Source organism: Xenopus tropicalis, chromosome 2 (assembly GCF_000004195.4).
Source record: "Xenopus tropicalis strain Nigerian chromosome 2, UCB_Xtro_10.0, whole genome shotgun sequence".
Classification (NCBI taxonomy): domain Eukaryota; kingdom Metazoa; phylum Chordata; class Amphibia; order Anura; family Pipidae; genus Xenopus; species Xenopus tropicalis.
In genome coordinates this window covers 147083791-147101662 of record NC_030678.2, presented here as the reverse complement: position 1 = coordinate 147101662, position 17872 = coordinate 147083791, and positions in this window count along the sequence as shown.

Below are 17872 nucleotides of genomic sequence, written 5' to 3'. Positions count from 1 at the left end.
CACAACTTTTTTTCAGAAAAAAAATCTGACCTTTAGTAAAGTGCCCCCTGAAGGTTGCTGACACACTTGGTCTTCAAAGAGCGTGATTAAGCTAAAGCCTGCTTAGCAGTATAAAACTGTCAATATCTCAGAAACCACTTGAAACAGAAAATGAATGTAAATTGTAAAGGTGCTGAGGGCCACTCTGAATAAGGTTACACCAATACATACTGTGTGGTTTAGATCCATTTCTAATCCTCTTGCATAAACATTACTGAAACATGGGTGATTTACATGACTGGAAGGAAAATATAGAAATAGAAGGTGTTTCTTAAACACAGTATAAAGGAAGATGCAGTGGCGGGAAACAGTTATATGGCTAAAGTCCTTGGGTGAGTGCTAATAATTTGTTGAGGGCTGCCCCATTTTAATGTTTCAGACAGAAAGGAAGGCAATTTTATTCATAAGAAATGAAAACAAAACGCCATAACCTTACAATTATTATTACTTAGAAAGAATAAAAGGAGCTATAATGGTTGACCTTTATGATGATGCTTTAAACTGTTATGGGCTTATTTACCAGTTTTAGAGTTTGTGAATTCGAGTTTGTTTTTCTAAATCAATTAAACTCGCATATCGAATGCTTTCTCATTTATTGATAAGGAAAACTTGTGCAATTAAAAAAACTCGAATACCTCAAATTTTCAAGTTTAAACACTTGAAAAAAACTAGAATAACTGGAATATCTCAATTTAAAATATGGCTTGACTTTGCCTAGGACAGCTCCCACTGACCTATATAAACTGGCAAAGTTGTTTTTTTTTTATAAAGTAGTAATGGAGCTCTGTTGTACTTTCACACTTTCTAACTCTCCTGTCATTAGCTGAGTTTGTTTAGAGCTAATGAGCCCAGCATAAACAACCTCTTCTCATCACCTCTTTGTTGTTGCAGCTTTGCCTAACTGATAATCAGAAGTGTGCTAGTAATCTGTGCCCTGGTAGCCTTATAGAGAACCAAGAAATTAGAAACACATATTATCTTTAATTTCTCTGTTTAGCTATGGAAAAAAAACATACATTTTTTTCTTTATTAAAACAACAGGCAAAAAGAATATTTAGCACAAGCCCTTTTCATTGAACTCATGCGGAACATGGGGTGTGCTGCTCATTTAATGTAAAAAAAATAATTATTTCATTGGGTCAGTATCTAACTTCTTCTGGATTATCTAGGACGGTTATGTAGGATTTATTTGGCAAAAAAGTTTTAACTTAGTCGGCATGTGTCTTTTTTTCGCCCTCAGCTACTATGGATCTATGATGGTCAGCATTTATCAGAATTCTTTACGAATTAAAGCCATGAAGTACAAGTTCTTAACTTTTTCCTAGAGATATTTATAGCAGTTACCTACAACCCAGCCACAAGAACCTTATCCCTTCTCCGGTTTCATTTACTATTTTCTGCAGTGTCTTGCCATTTTCAGACATTTCAGATAGATTTCCCCCTTCCTGTGGCGAGCCTCTAATGCTGCATTATCGCTGGTTTTGGGTTCCTCTCTGACCGAGGGAGGCGTCTGCTATGACTTCCAAAACCAGTTTTTATTTCATTTTTATTTTCTTCTGCCTTTTGGTCTGATTCATTTTTTTTTAACCAACTTCCCCACATAGTGCTATTCTTGGTTGTGCGGGAGAATGCACTCTTTCCATGCCAGCAGCTTTTAAAGGGATACTGTCAGAGTACAGAATGCTAAGCTCTCCCCTAGGATCAAATTAGCCTGATATTGCCCACCTTAGGTGGGAATATCGGGAGAAGATCTGCTCCTTTGGCGACCTCGCCAAAGGAGGGGATCACAATGGGTATGGCCACCTTTACCCTAGCTAACTTTTCCCACAACAAACACCTGGCTAGAATAATTCACTGATTGATGCCCAGCTTTTCCCATAAATCAGAAGGTAAAAAGTTCACATGCTGCTTCATTACTGCTTAATTGTAAGAGTATTGACTCAATAAATACATAAATAATGTTTGAACAAATAAATAATGCCCCCAGACTATATGGTAGTATAAATAGAGTGGCATTTTGGTGTATAATACCCTAGAACAGTGTTCCCCAACCAGTGGCTCAGGGGCAACATGTTGCAACCCAACCCCTTGGATGTTGCTCCCAGTGGCCACAAAGCAGTTGCTCATTTTTGAATTTCTGGCTTGGGGGCAAGTTTTTGTTGCATAAAAACCAAGTATATTGCCAAACAGAGCCTTTTGTAGGCGGCCAGTCCACATAGGGACTATTAAGTAGCCAATTATAGCTCTTATTACTACCCCCATGAACCTTTTCCATGCTTGTGTTGCTCCCCAACACTTTTTCCATTTAAATGTGGCTCACAGGTATAAAAGGTTGGGGATCTCTGCCCTAGAACATAATTTAACATATACTAATCCCAGGAGACATGACAGGATACATGCAGTACCAGCTTTATGTATAATTATTCTGTACTGTTTGTGGTAGAAAATTCATTGGTGTTGATTTGGGAAGGGTTAGCCCAGAGCCCTTAGTATAATCCTACTGTGTAGCCAATCAGTAGTTAGCATTTACTAGTTTTGGGAACCCCTCTCAGCCTGCAAAATAATTTACTCCACTTTCGACAAAAAAGATAACAGTGATATGTCTTTTATTTTCCAGGAACATCTGAGTACTGGGGTGCTTTCTGAACAAAGATTTTTAGTACTGAAACAGTATTTAGTTTATTTAGTTTAGAAAATCTGGCTGTGCAAAAATGTGGGTACCCATATAATCTGAATGCATGTAACTGCTCAATACTGATTATTGGCAACACCAAATTGGTTGGATTAGCTCTTTAAGCCTTGAACTTCATAGGCAGGTGTGTCCAATCATGAGAAAAGGTATTTAAGGCAGCCAATTGCACATTGTGCTTCTGCTTGACTCTCGTCTGAAGAGTGACAGTGACATGGGATTCTCAAAGTAACTCTCAAAAGATCTGAAAACCAAGATTGTTCAGTATCATGGTTTAGGGGAAAGATACAAAAAGCTATCTCAGAGGTTTAAACTGTCAGTTTTGACTGTAAGGAATGTAATCAGGAAATGAAAGGCCACAGGCACAGTTGCTGTAAAACCCAGGTCTGGCAGGCCAAGAAAAATACAGGAGCGGCATATGCGGAGGATTGTAAGAATGGTTACAGACAAGCCAAAGATCACCCCCAAAGACTTGCAAGAACATCTTGCTGCAGATGGTGTATCTGTACATCGTTCTACAATTCGGCACAATTTGTACAAAGCAAAAACATCTGTATGGCTGATGACTGATGAGACAAAAATTGAGTTATTTGGTCATAACAAAAAGCACTTTGCATGGTGGAAGAAGAACACCGCGTTCCAAGAAAAACACCTGCTATATAGTGTCAAATTTGGTGGAGGTTCCATCATGCTGTGTGGCTAGTTCAGGGACTGGGGCCCTTGCTAAAGTCGAGGGTTGGATGATTTCAACCCAATATCAACAAATTCTTTAGGATAATGTTCAAGCATAAGTCACAAAATTGAAGTTACGAAGGGGTTGGATATTCCAACAAGACAATGACCCTAAACACAGTTGGAAATCTACAAAGGCATTTATGCAGAGGGAGAAGTACAATATTCTGGAATGGCCATCACAATCCCCCAGCTTGAATATCATCGAAAATCTATGGGATGATTTGAAGCAGGCTGTCCATGCTCAGCAGCCATCAAATTTAACTGAACTGGAGAGATTTTGTATGGATGAATGATCAAAATGCCACCATCTAGAATCCAGACACTCATCAAATGCTATAGGAGGTGTCTAGAGGCTGTTACATTTGCAAAAGGAGGCTCAACTAAGTATTCATTTAATATCAATACTGTTGGGTTGCCCAAATGTATGCACCTGTCTAATTTTCTTATGATACATATTGCATATTTTCTGTTAATGCAATAAACTTTATGTCACTGCTGAAATACTACTGTTTCCATAAGGCATGTTATATATTAAAAGTGAGTTGTTACTTTGAAAGGTCAGCCAATGATAAACAAAACTAAAATGCAGTAGAAGAAACGCTGTTTCTTTGTGGTTCTTTGTGGTTTTACAGAAGCCAAGGAAGCACATCATTCTTACTGAGTCTCAGTTCACAAAAATGCTTCTCAGAAGTACTGTGGAAAGTGTTACATATTTAAAATTAATGTTTGTTGTTCATGTCTTTGCCAGTTAAAGGGGAATCAAGCCATAAATATAATCCTTGCATGCACAGATACCTTCCTTTAACAGAGAGACTGCATAATTACCCAGTAATACTTTATTTACATTCAGAATTTGTATCTGTTCACTCAACACCTACAAGTAAACCATCTTTAGCAACAACTGTACCATTCAATATGAGAAAGGGGTCATTCTGTAGCGCTTTAGGGCTCTGGCACACGAGGAGATTTGTTGCCTGCGTTTTTGCCCCCTGGCGCTTTGGTGACAAGTCGCCACGACAATACACACGAAGAGATTTCATGCGAGTTGGGCTCCAGGCGATCTGCTACCCATGGTACCACTCAACAGTTACCCCTCCCACATGTTTACTCAAGTCGCTCAGAAAAGGGTCTGTGTACGATTTGAAACAGCTGGCAATTTCCATTGGTTTAGCATTGGCGTCTTGTCGCTCGTCTTGTCGCCAAATCGCTCTTTTAAAAATCGTCGGCGACAAATCTCCTCGTGTGCCAGAGCCCTTAGGGCTCTGACACACAGGGAGATTAGTCGCCCACGACAAATCTTCCTTGTCACGGGCGATTAATCTCCCCGAACTGCCATCCCACCGGCGAAAATGTAAGTCGCCGGTGGGATGGCACACGCTGCACAGGCAATTTCGGCAAATCGCCGAAGTTGCCTCGCCTGCGCAGCGTGTGCCATCCCACCGGCGACTTACATTTTCGTCGGTAGCATTTGATCTCTGTTTATCTGCCTTTGTAAAAACTAAACCCACTGTATACTCAGATGAGCCTGGGCCCTGTGTGCCATTAACCTAAACACAAGCCCTTTTGCCCTATTCAGCTTGTATGACTGCCCCCCTGGCTACATAGCAACCAATTTATATATCAGCTACTCTGCTCCTTTTTTTTATCAGCATCTACACAATCTGCATTTACCCACCTTGCTGGATATGTATTTATCTTACAATTTGTCACTACTAGGAATATTTAATAAGTTGCACTTTGTTTAATTATCTGTAGCAACACTTTGCACACTGCCTTTGAACTACGGTTGCCACTTTTGGCAGGTGGGGAGTCCAACAGGGGGTAAACATATGTTGTTGGGGGCGGGGCAGATGATGTGAGGGGCACAGCAAATTAAATTTTGAGGGTGAGTCTATGATGTTGATGGGTGGGGTTACGATGTGGAAATCCGGACATGTAGTTTTCACCTTCGCAACTCTTTCAGAACAGGTGGTAACCCTACTTCAAAATAGCAAATGACCCCTATGGACTTATTTCCTGCTTGAAATGGCCACAAGAGGGACAGTCCAGGACCTTCTGCCTCATAAAGTGACAGCTGAGTCTTGCTCTGCCAACCTACTGCCAAGCTGCTCACGCAGGGGCCCTAGGCAACCCTGCCAACCACCTCCCCCCTGCATGTTTACGCATGTGCCCCACCCTTAGGGTCGTTGCACTCTGGGCAGGTGTCTCTTCTGCCTACCCCTAGTTCCAACCCTGTGCCCACCCCACATTACTCTCTGGTATTGACTGAGTAGTCCTGGGGGATTAGCAGGCCAAAATGATAGGCTATAACCCATGTCGAATTCCATCATTCTTTTAAAGGGACTTTGTAATTAAGTTTTGAAGACCTACATGTAGCAGATGTTCATCCACATATTCCATTTACAACCCATATAATACCTATCAAATATTGCACATTTACTTTTTGTAACAATGGGGCTTGAATGCCAGGTCTCTGTTGGGCCCTAGATCTCACAGTCCAAAGATGACCCATCCTGGACCCCTGGCTTTTGTGCTTCAGCCTTGATCTATGCACTCATAGACCAAGGCTGATAGCACAAAAACAATTCTCTTAAAGATTCTGCAGAAGATGCTGCAGATTCTATGGCACTATTTGGATCTTGTCATATTTTGTGTCCTTTATTATATTGGCCTCAGTATGTAGCCAAATTCCATTCTCCACTAGGGGAAACTCTGTTGGCTAGCAGCACGTAGTGCCACCCATGGCCATCACTAAAAGGGTTAAAGGCATTAGGGGCAGCAAAGCTTTCTGTCTTCTGTGTTCTATTCTGACACCATAATGAATGTGATTTCTTTCCTATGCTGGTCTGCCAAATTGGTAATTTGGGCTTCCCTAATAGCAAACAATCCAAAAATGACTAGCACACCCAAACAAACCTGTGTACAAATGCTTCTTCTGTTTCATTTTCCTAATAGGAACTACAGCTGCGGGGACTGAGAAATCATTAATTTAGCTCAGCGTTTCGGAACTCAGAAGCACAAGCAGGCAATGTTTCCCTTCCGGGAACTGAACATATAGACCTAATAAATGTGCAGCATTCAGATCCTTCCAGTTCCTCCTGTGCCAATATACCCACATAGAGGCACCCACATATGATAAACATGCATGAAATAAACACACATGCCAAATTGACATATTTATATTTAAATACATTTAATTAGATATAAACATTAATGTGGTTACACATAATCATAACAGGATGGGTCATCTTTAGCTCACTGTACAGCAGGTATTAAATTGTGAATGCAAAAGCTGCCAAACACCAACAGAGTTGTGACGCAGAGCCAGGACAAGGCAATACTACTTGGCATGGTTCCCCATTTTCACTCTATTGCCACCAGTCACTTGCTCTCTCTCCCTCTCTCCTAACTGAGCCCCCTTCTAAATTGCGTCTTTGGAAGCTGCATAACCAAAGTTTGGCTCTGCTGTGATGACAAATACATAATAAATTACAGACTAATAATGATTAAACATGCAAACATAAACATTTCTAAACAGCAATATATTCTATAAATGCCATCATATTCTATCTTACAATCAAGCGCTCACAAAAGGGAATGTTCTCCATACATACTGTTGTCACTAGGTGGCATTCTCCTACAGAAAATTTGAGCATGCTTACTATTCCTGAAAGCTTCACACAATCATACATGTACACACACACTCACATGCTGCCATTATTATTACAATTATTTTGAGACATGATAAACATATATGTAGAAAATATCTTTATTGTTTAGAGTTACTTTATTCTCTAGTTTCCTCTTACTTTGTTATCCATTAGTCTAAATTTCCGTCAAGCACCATTTTCTCAACCTCGAACATCCTAAAACAGCTACCGCCCACTTGCACTACAAGAAACCTTTTTCACACAATATAAACAAGGACCTCCAATTCAACAATCTCTGCCTCTCCATCTGGAGGTGGCTTTGCTGGTTCCTCTGAGCATTGTACAGCTCATGGCGCCACGCGATGGTAAACTTCAGAACAACCACAGCCCTTGAGGATGCCTGCCAAGGACTCTCAGCTTGTACACAGTCCAAGTTTGCACAGGAAAGGGACCAAGAATAAGGTGAGTTGGTTACCAGAGGCATCCAGCCACCCAGGCAGTGAAATCCAGCTCAGGGGAAAAGCACATGAGGGAACTCTAATTGTGGCTTCTGCCATTATTCTGAAGAGAAATGCAGCTACAATCAGATTTCACTACACAGTGACATTGTGTTTTATGCCGTGTTAATCTTCAAGTCATTCTGGCACCCCGTATAATTTACGCTATTTAACCACCACCAGAAACTGACTTTTTCTACTAGGGCCTGGGCTACTTACTCTTGGACTCTAGTAGATTGGCCCATGTGTACCTCGATTTAGGCAAAACAAAAGAGTGACTACAACTGTTTCAGAATGAAAGTATATAACATTTTTTCATCTTTCCATCTTTCATAACACCTTTTTATTTCATGACAGTAACTCTTGGTTACAGGTCTATTGCTTTGCAGGTCCTTAACAAATATTGGGTCCCCAATGGCTGGCCTCTGCACACAAATAATCACCAAAAACCTCAAGTTGTGCTCCTAACCTCAACCACAACCTCCTGCAATCTGGACAGGTGAAGGATGAGCAGTATAGTGCCCAAACTTCAGGTCCCTGGTCTGGTCAGTCCTGTAAGATAAATAAGGCAGTAAATTGGAGGAGCATGTATTGGTCAGCATTGGGCTGATCTCTGTAGCAATCAATATGTTATGATTCCTTGCTACTAAAACATTGTACAGAAGTCTTAGGCATTACTACCAACATGCTGCTGTCTCTGTAATAATAAGTATGGTATCCCAACGCATCACTATTAAAGGGGATGTTAATCTTTAAATTAACTTGATGTATGTATGATATAGTCATTAATACTTGTAGACAATTTGCAATTGATTTGTATTTTTGTGGTTTTTCAGTTATTTAGCTTTTTGTTCAGCAGCTCTCCAGCTTGGAATTTCAACAGCTATCTGGTTGCTAGGGGTTTGTTTACCTTAGCAACCAAGCAATGGCTTTAAGGAGAGACTGTAATATTAATAGGAGAAAGAAAGACTGAATCAAAAGATAAAGAATAAAAAGTAACAATAATAAAATAATAGGTTCACAGAGCAGTCATTTTTAGCTGCTGGGGTTAGTGACGCCATTGAAAAGTTGGAAAGATATAGAAAAGGAAGGCAAATAATAAAAAATAAATAAAGAAGACCAATTGCAATGTTGCTAGAAAAAGGACATTATATAACATACTAAAAGTTAACTCCCTTTAACAAGAAGTTGTCTATGATAATCAGTGCTGTAGCCCTTTACAATGACGCTTATGGGCTGTTGTATGCAGGAATCAGTACGGTAGCCCTGTGCAGGCTGTTGACTGTGGAAATCAATACATAACATAATAGCAAGGCTGTGTTTAGTTGTGGTAGTGCCTGGGGAAAAGCATATGCTGCATGTGTTGTATTATCTACAGCAGGGATCCCCAAACTTTCTTACTTGTGAGCCACAGTCAAATGTAAAAAGAATTGGAGAGCAACACAAGCATCATTAAAGTTCATGGAGGAGCCAAATAAGGACTAAGATTGGCTATTAGGCAGCCTCTATTGTTGTGCAACAAATTTTTTCCATGGAAAATTTTGGTGTCGTTTTGCTGAAAAAATCAGCCAATGGTGAAACACGGAAATTTGCCACAAATCCATGCCTGCTGAAAAATTTTGTTCATCACTATCAGTCACCCCTGCTTACTTAGTGGCCAGTTCTATCCAAAAGGAGAATCAAGACAAATACTGGGCACTGCAATCCCGGAGAATACCAGAGGGCTTTCCATTAAAGGATTACAATATGAATGTACTACATCTTATGGATGTTACACCTTGGATTACAGATAAGTTTACACAAAAAGTCTCAGTTATATGTGGTGCACCACAGGGGTTAATAAATTGTGTTACTGTATTGGTTTGTTCTTTACTGATATTATATGTTCTTAATCTTTTATGGTTATGATTTACCTAAATAAATATAGCAAGTATGTTATCTTTACTTTGTTCCAGGCTGGTACCTCAGGTTGCCACCTCGCCTGCCCGGGAACTCTGAGCGTGACATCACGGGGGCAGGCCGCATCTTCACAGGGGCGGGGCTATGATGCAGCGATTTGCTATTCGCTGTCAATTGTCTTGACCCAGGAAGCCCTAACGAAAACTGGGCTATCCGGGTCAAAACCAGAACAAAACCAGGAAACCCTACTGGTACCCATACCTTGCCAGGCTACCCAGAAGATAACAGATAATTTGGAACAATATATCAACATGATTAGGGTCACCACCTTTTCTAAAACCAATGTTGGCCTTGCTATCCCTGTAATACTCCTTCCCTATTAATAACACTAGCATCAAGTGCCTTTCTTACTGGTACTTTAACAACGGCCAGGTGACAACCCTAAGAGCAACACCCAATTCTTTATTAAAGAGCAGGCCGCAGTTCTTTGGCTGTAACTTTTAATAAGGAACAGTGTTATCCTCCAGCACACATGGTCCAAAACCCCAAATGGAAGCTTCACAGAGCTGGGGAGTCTTGTGGCTTATTTTATTTTAACTCCAGAAGGAGAGGGAGAGCCGCACTCTGAATCAGGGGATGGATTAGCCTCTGACACACCACCAAAAATGTCAACAACTGCAATTAGGAATCCCAAAATCAAAAGCAGCTGTCAGAAGAAAGGGGGAACCAGTGCCAGGTGTGGGGGAAGGGGAGTCTTGGGGTTTCGTTGTTGTCTCTATCTCTGCTTTCATCTGTTCTTCTGTTTCACACACAGATTGTTTCGGAGCTTATAGTGTGATTAGGAGGTATAATGGCCCCATCCCAGGCACAGTGCAGCACACAGGCTATGGCGGGCTTCTGGTAGCTGCAGTGGTTGCTTACTGAACATTTTAAGTTGGAGAGTGGCATCGTGGTTACCAAGTCTGCTTGGCTCATGTTTAAAACTGGGATGTTTTCTTCTCTCTAACCTGGAATATGAAGCTATGTGCTGATTTCCGTGCACCCCTATATTAAACTCAAGCAAGGGAAAAAATCAGTCTAGATATTTACACAATGGGCTTCTGTACCAGGCCATCACAGCCTCTTAGCAAAAAGTAAGTATATCCAGACGGAGCACCGGGACCGTTTCTTAATTTAAAATATCAATTTTATTAGAAAAGTTAAAATCATCACAATTCAATGTAGCTCGCTAAGCGAGCTACATTGAATTGTGATGATTTTAACTTTGCTAATAAAATTGATATTTTAAATTAAGAAACGGTCCCGGTGCTCCGTCTGGATATACTTACTTTTTGCTATGGTTGCTGGAACACGCCTGGACCGGGGGCGCGACAGACGTTGTAGCACGAGTACCGTTTACAGCTGGAAACTCCGGTGAGTGCTCCCCTAACTATTTTTTATCACAGCCCCTTAGCAGGGAAACAATGACTCTGAAAATGCCCCCGGTAGCTCCCTTTCTCTTTTTCTGCTGATTTACAGCACACACTCTGGGCTGATGTCAATTACCTGAACTTAAGGTGGCCATACACACACCAATATTATTGTACAAAACAAAGTTTTGTACAATACTTAGTGCATGTATGATGGGAGATGAGGTGATTTTGGAAAAGCCTTGGATATTGGTTCAAGAATGGGGCCTGTGCAAAGCCCAATTGAGTTTACTTATCCTCTAAACCAGGGGTCCCCAACCGCTGGGTCCAGTTCCGTGGACGGCATGGCAGTGGGCTGCATCAGTTCCCACAGCGAAGAAAAAGCACGTGACGCACACCTAAACAAACTAATGAACAGGCGCATAAAGGAGCGATGAAGCCTGTCGCATGTATATAACGTGCACACGCCCCCTCCCCCCCTAGCGCGTCGCATGTATAACGCACCTGAAGTTCGCGCCACGCCAACCCCTTTCCCCCCAGTCCGTGGAAAAAAATTTTTGTCTCCTACCGGGCCTTGGCGCTAAAAAGGTTGGGGACCCCTGCTCTAAACACCTAGCACCCCCACCAGCCAAGAGAGTAAACATAGGTGCAATAGACCTTTTTCATGCTTGAAAAAGGGAGGGGGAAAGTACATTTTTCTATCATTGCTACCAGCAATTAAAGGCATTGGGCCACAAAATGTATTTTTATTTCTATAGGGGTGGCTGGCAAATAAATGTTAAAACCCCTCACTAGGCAGACCCCTTAGAAATGTGTTACATGCCCAAAGCAGTACCTATACCCCAGCGTATTCATGCTTTGCTAAACTAATTTCAAGGGAAACTTAGGTATGAGGTACTTGACCCAAATCCATATCCTAGTATAAAGGCCTTCTTCTGTGTCATTCCTACAGAACCATCTTCTTAGTCACTACAGTATCAGTGTGTTACACCACAATATGTCCTTCCTGTTCTTTTTAAGGGACCTCTTAGTACTGCACTGCTTCTTCAGTTTTTGCCTATTCCCTACAGCAGTGATCCCCAACCAGTGGCTCATAAGCAACATGTTGCTCGCCAACACCTTGGATGTTGCTCCCAGAGGCCTCAAAGTAGGTGCTTATTTGTAAATCTCTAGGAGGCACATTTTGGTTGCATAAAAACCCAGTGTAATTGCCAAACAGAGCCTTCTGTAGGCTTCCAGCCAACATAGGGGCTGTCAAATAGCCAATTTTAGCTCTCATTGGCATCTCCAGGAACTTTTTTTCATGCTTGGGTTGAATGTGGCTCACGAGTATAAAAGGTGTGGGATCCCTGCCCTACAGTGTACATTTTATGACCACCTCTGCCCAAATAATTGTCCTTCACGTCTAATTTACACTGTCTTTCCCTACCTCTGCAGTAAAGGTGGCCATACACGTAGCGATTGGAGGTAGAAACAATAAGAATTTTACCTCCTTTTGCCGTGAACGTAGATTTTGCACGGGCGCCTTCAATGGCGCCCGATCAAAATCTTTTGACCCTCCCAATCATCAAATTGACCGTTATCCGCAGCCTTGTGCGATTGGTCGCCTCGTTGAGCCACCATACATGCACAGAATATCGTATGAAACGAGGTTAAAAAAGCGAGCTTAAGCTTTCTCCATCCAGCAATGATGAATGAACATTTTCACCAGGTTTTGCCTCAAAAATGCCCATAGGCTGCAATGGCTGTAAAAAAAAGTTGCACAGTGGAAAAAAAAATCTGTGCACTAACCCATTGATTTCAATGTGTTTTACAAATTTTTGTTGCTTTGTGAATTTATTGGAAAGTGAACTGGGGCAGATTCATTTATCACTATCATCAGTGCTAAGCAGTGTTGGACTGGGATGTCAGGAGCCCCACCAGAAAACCTTAGACAATGGGCCCACTCTCCATCCGTCTCTTCTCATGAATCCTCTTCCATCTTTTCAGCCTCTTTGTTCCCAAACAGAAAAAGGGAATGCCAATGAAATAGGCCTAATGGTTAGAAGTATGGGGGCTCACTGACATCTGAGCCTACCAAAAGTTTTTTATGGCACATTGATAGACTAGCCTGACACTAGTGCTAAGCTCTCTACCATCTTTAATCTAACTGTAGCCCCTAACCTTAAATTCCTCTCCCTAGTCTATTTATCAGTATTATGTTGTTTACTGATAAACTCTATGATGAGGTGACAGTTAAACATAGTTTAGGGCAACATGCCAATTGATATAAATCCTTATGGACAACCTTACAAACCTTCCTTCAGTCCAGGCAGTATTAGGATTAGGGCTATTATAAGGAGGGCTGTGCACCTATAAATTAGTGACAATGCAAGATGGTGCTGTGACCTGCTGAGAACAGAGAGGCAGTACAGAGGATGATAAGTTGTGAAGTTTGTTGGAATGGCTGAGGGGTGACAGTTGTGCATGCAGGACAGGGACTTGGGCAGAGGTTATAGCTATACACTGTATGTTCCAGGATTCTTTGCATCTATTTAGATAACTGTTTTGCCTGCAGATAATTACTGCAGTGACTCACAGTGGCCTTGTTTCCTTAGCACCCCGTGAATAAGTCACTAATGCCAGAAAAGTGGTTTTCATTATGAAAATGTGTTGTGATAACAAAATGAGTGTTTTATGAAACACAGTTTGTTGCTCTTAGTAGTTTGTGTTTTGAAATGTTCACATCTGCACAAAAAGATTGGAAGGCAGGGGCCACTGGCATGGCACAGCATAGTCATGTGTGATGTTGTGATGCAGTGTCGAGGTCGCTGTGGTATGAGAAGCACTTTGGTACTTCAGTGGTGTAAGTCTAATGCAACAAAAAGCAACAAAAAGCAAAATGGCACTCAGGGCTACCCAGGAATAAATCCTTTTAAAAAAAGTCTAATGCCACACAGGGCTAAATCTCACCCGGCAGATAAACACAGGCTGCGAGAGAATCTGCCCTGCAGAAATGCGCGACTATGCTTCTGGCTTTCTATGTATATATGTTTTGGTACCAAATGCCCTATTAAGGCTGCTCTTAGTTTGCAAGCTCTCTTCTGTTGTAAAGGGCCTGGCCAAGCCTTTGCTCCTAAGTTCTTGGTATGTCATTCTTAATTCCTGCCCTCCTGCCTGTTTAGAGATTCAACATTGATGCCTGCCCTAACTCCTCATTTATGGTTGTCACCTTTTCTAGAAAAAAATACTGCCTTTTCTATATTTTTATGCCTTTTTCCTATTAATAATATTAGCATCAAGAAACAATTTTACTGGACAGGTGGCAACCCTATCCTCATTTGGAACTTATCATTTGGATCTTTTCTGCTTTTTTCTATCTGGTATTCTGAGATTGGTCTGAGCTCTTCTACGTTGTTGCAGAATAGCTGTGCTCTAGAACATCTGTATTTTCTGATAGTTACATAGGGTTGAAAAAAGACCATTGTCCATCAAGTTCAACCCATCCGAGTAAAGCCAGCACACAACCTATACTAACCAATCTATACACTCACATACATAAACTATATATACAACCAGTAATACTAACTGTAGATATTAGTATCACAATAGCCTTGGATATTCTGCTTGTCCAAAAACTCATCCAGGCCCCTCTTATAGGCATTAACAGAATCTGCCATTACCACATCTCTAGGAAGGGCATTCCCCAACCTCACTGCCCTCAGCGTGAAAAACCACCTACGCTGCTTCAAATGGAAGCTCCGTTCCTCTAATCTAAAGGGGTGACCTCTGGTGCGCTGATTGTTTTTATGGGAAAAAAGAACATCCCCCAACTGCCTATAATCCCCTCTGATGATGCAATATTATACAGGAATACAGCCTCTCAATGGACCCTGATTTACCAATGCCTTACTTTCATGTCTGAACTCAAATCTAAAATAGGCCCTGGCATTTCAAATATGCAGAGCCCCAACAGCCCCTCACAGGCCCAATAAATAGTGACTATGGCATCTTACAGTAGCCCCTCTAGAATTTGCCTGAATCCACAGATTGCCAGTGTGGGTCTGCTTTGACATTATTCAACAGAAGTATCAGCTGTAAAACCACCCAATGTATACTGCTAATATAATGAAACTGAAATAACAGTGTCACTTGCTGGGCAGTTCCACCATCCAGACAGAAAAAATATTTAGAAGAAGAGGAAACTCTTCCGATGTTGCTTTACTTAGAAAAGAGCAGAAAACTGCCAGACTACTTTTCTCTCTTTTGTAAGCAGAGCAGCATCGGAGGTTTGCTCTTCTTCTTCTGGAATGTTCTCCAGACTGTAAATCCAGTCTATGTTTATAACATTCTATCAAACAAAAATAAGCAGAGCACATATCAGTAAAATACATATTATTATTTATTGAAGCACAAAAATACAAATAAATAAGATATTCAAATAAAATAGACGCAAAAGTAAGTTACACACACTTAAAAGGTCATCCCTTAACATTAGTTTATTAGGTACTGCTTTGGTGCATGTAACACATTTCTAAAGGGTCTGCCTAGTGAGGGGTTTTAACAATTACTTGCGAGCTTTAACTGCTGGTAGCAATGATGTAAATGCACTTTCCCACCTCCTTTTTCAAGTAGGTCTGTTGTACCTGTTTACTCTCTTGGCTGGTGGGGGTGCTGGGACTTTAAAGGCTAACTAAACCCAATTAGGCCCCATTTTTGAACCAGTCTCCCTAAGGCAGTTGTGCAGCTGGGTTCTTAAGAAGACTGGTCTGCTTAGGGGTGCCATGTTGGCTTAGTGGGTTGAACACTTACATCCATATTTTTCACTAGATTAGAGACTAGAGTTACTAAAGGGGAACGTTCCCTGCTCCTTGTTCTGTCATGATCCAAATTTCTTTTGATTTTGTCTTTTTCTGTTCACAGCAGGAGATTGTAAGAGTTAAGTCTTTTCCCCTGTTATTAGCAGAATGTACAACGTTGTGTAGCAAAGACATTAAAACAAGATTCTGATAATACTGCATATAATTTATAACTGTATGTGACATCATTTTGTGCGCTCATTCAAAATTGATTGTTCCATTGTCTAACGCAGACCAAGGTTCTTTTGCCCGGTTCGACCGCAAAATACTTTATGAATCTTATTTCAGCCAATCATCTGTATGCGAAACATTCAAATAAGATAATTTAGGTTGACTTTTTTTGTATTGAAAACATATGGTCAGCCATAATCACATTACAGGGGTCATATGTTTCACAAACTATACCTACACATCATGGGGTGCAGGCATGTTAAAGCAGAGAAACCTGCGGCTGCTGGGGGACCAGGAGTGTAAAGGGCCCAGTGTAGGCTTAAATAATATGAAGTTCTATATATGTATACATATAGGACAAAAGTCTGTTTCTTGGGTGTGGGGGCCCTAACATATTGTGTGATGCTAACCTTAATTCAACCTTATGTTTGGAACAATATATATATGTTTTAAAACACACAGTAAAAAACAAAGTAACGCCTGTAGGAAATATATGTAATTTTACAGGTAACTAATCATTGTAATGTCTAGCTTCCCCACAGCTTACAGTACAGAGTGCAATATTAATAGAGCTTATGAAAGTGCACTTTAACATTTCCACAGCATTAACCCATTTACCATCAGTGGGACCCACTGCGGTTTGCACACTGGTCCACGTAGGAATGGAATCACAGTGGAAGAGTGGAGTTTAGCACCACTATGGAATGCAACATCCTACAGCACTTACACGTTCAAGCACAAGGCACACTGTCCTCTATTTTATCCATATATATATGAACAGTTCAAGAGGATATTTTTTTTACACCTTAAGTTAAAAAAATAAAAAACAAAAATGGATATTTATAAAAAGAAATGCAAACTGCTCACTGTCTGGTCAAACAATCAATGTAAAAAACTGAAATGTGAAATAGTTTCTAGAGCCAGTGACCCTAGCAACAACACAAAATGCTAAAAATAATATTAGAATTTAATTGTTATAATTTCTTTCTATTGCACCCTCCAGTCATTTCAAGGTTAAGTAACACAAAAAAAAAAATGTCCTTTGTCGATGTAAACACATTTTTTTCCTTAGTCTGTACCTTTAAAAAAAACTGTGATTTAAGGTGGCCATCCACGGCTGATTTAAGCTGCCAATTTGAGTCTTTTAGAGCAGCAGCTTATCTATGGGACCCCCTAAAGCCCGACCCGACTGGTAGTGGCCCAAAGTCGGCAAGGTGTTGATCGCGCAGGTTTGATTTTTTAGTCAGATCTGGGACGACATTGGCTCATTGATGTGGTCCTCACTCTGACTTTTCGTATCCCCTTTATTATATTGCAATTGTTTGGTCCTAGGGCCAAACAATGGCATTAGCACGATATTGCAAACCCAAGGTTTCTTTGGCGACCTTGTCAAATGAGTGAATCTTACTGTGTATGGCTACCTTAACACAGGCTGAGAAACAGCCCAGTGTGGGACTAGCCTACGGCTCATGACTTTTGTGGCATTTTCTCCCCATAAAAATGCCAGGAGCAGGCCATGCCACATATAATTGACTATAATGGAAATCTGTTGAAAAACACTGCTCTTGGTGGATTCTTGTCTGGAGATGTGCATTTGGGTGGATCTGGCAAGTCTCCAATACAGACAATGGCACATTTGTTGACAGAAGAGGGACCTTGTTACTAAATTTTAGGCTACACAGGGCTAAACTAGAATTCCCAGCACATTTCTTTTTTTAGGATGAGAATTTTAGTAAGAGTTTTGTGTATTCTATTCAGTAACAGTGTTATGGTTGGTCAATTCCCAGTTTAGGTAATAGGATGGAGAGTTTGCTGCTCCTTTGCCCATGCATTTCATCATAAAGAATAAAGGTCATGCAATGACACAATTTTCACTTGTAGTGGATCTGTGCCTCTAGCGCTATGAGGCTTCAGTTTCATAAACCATTGGATTATACAGTACAGT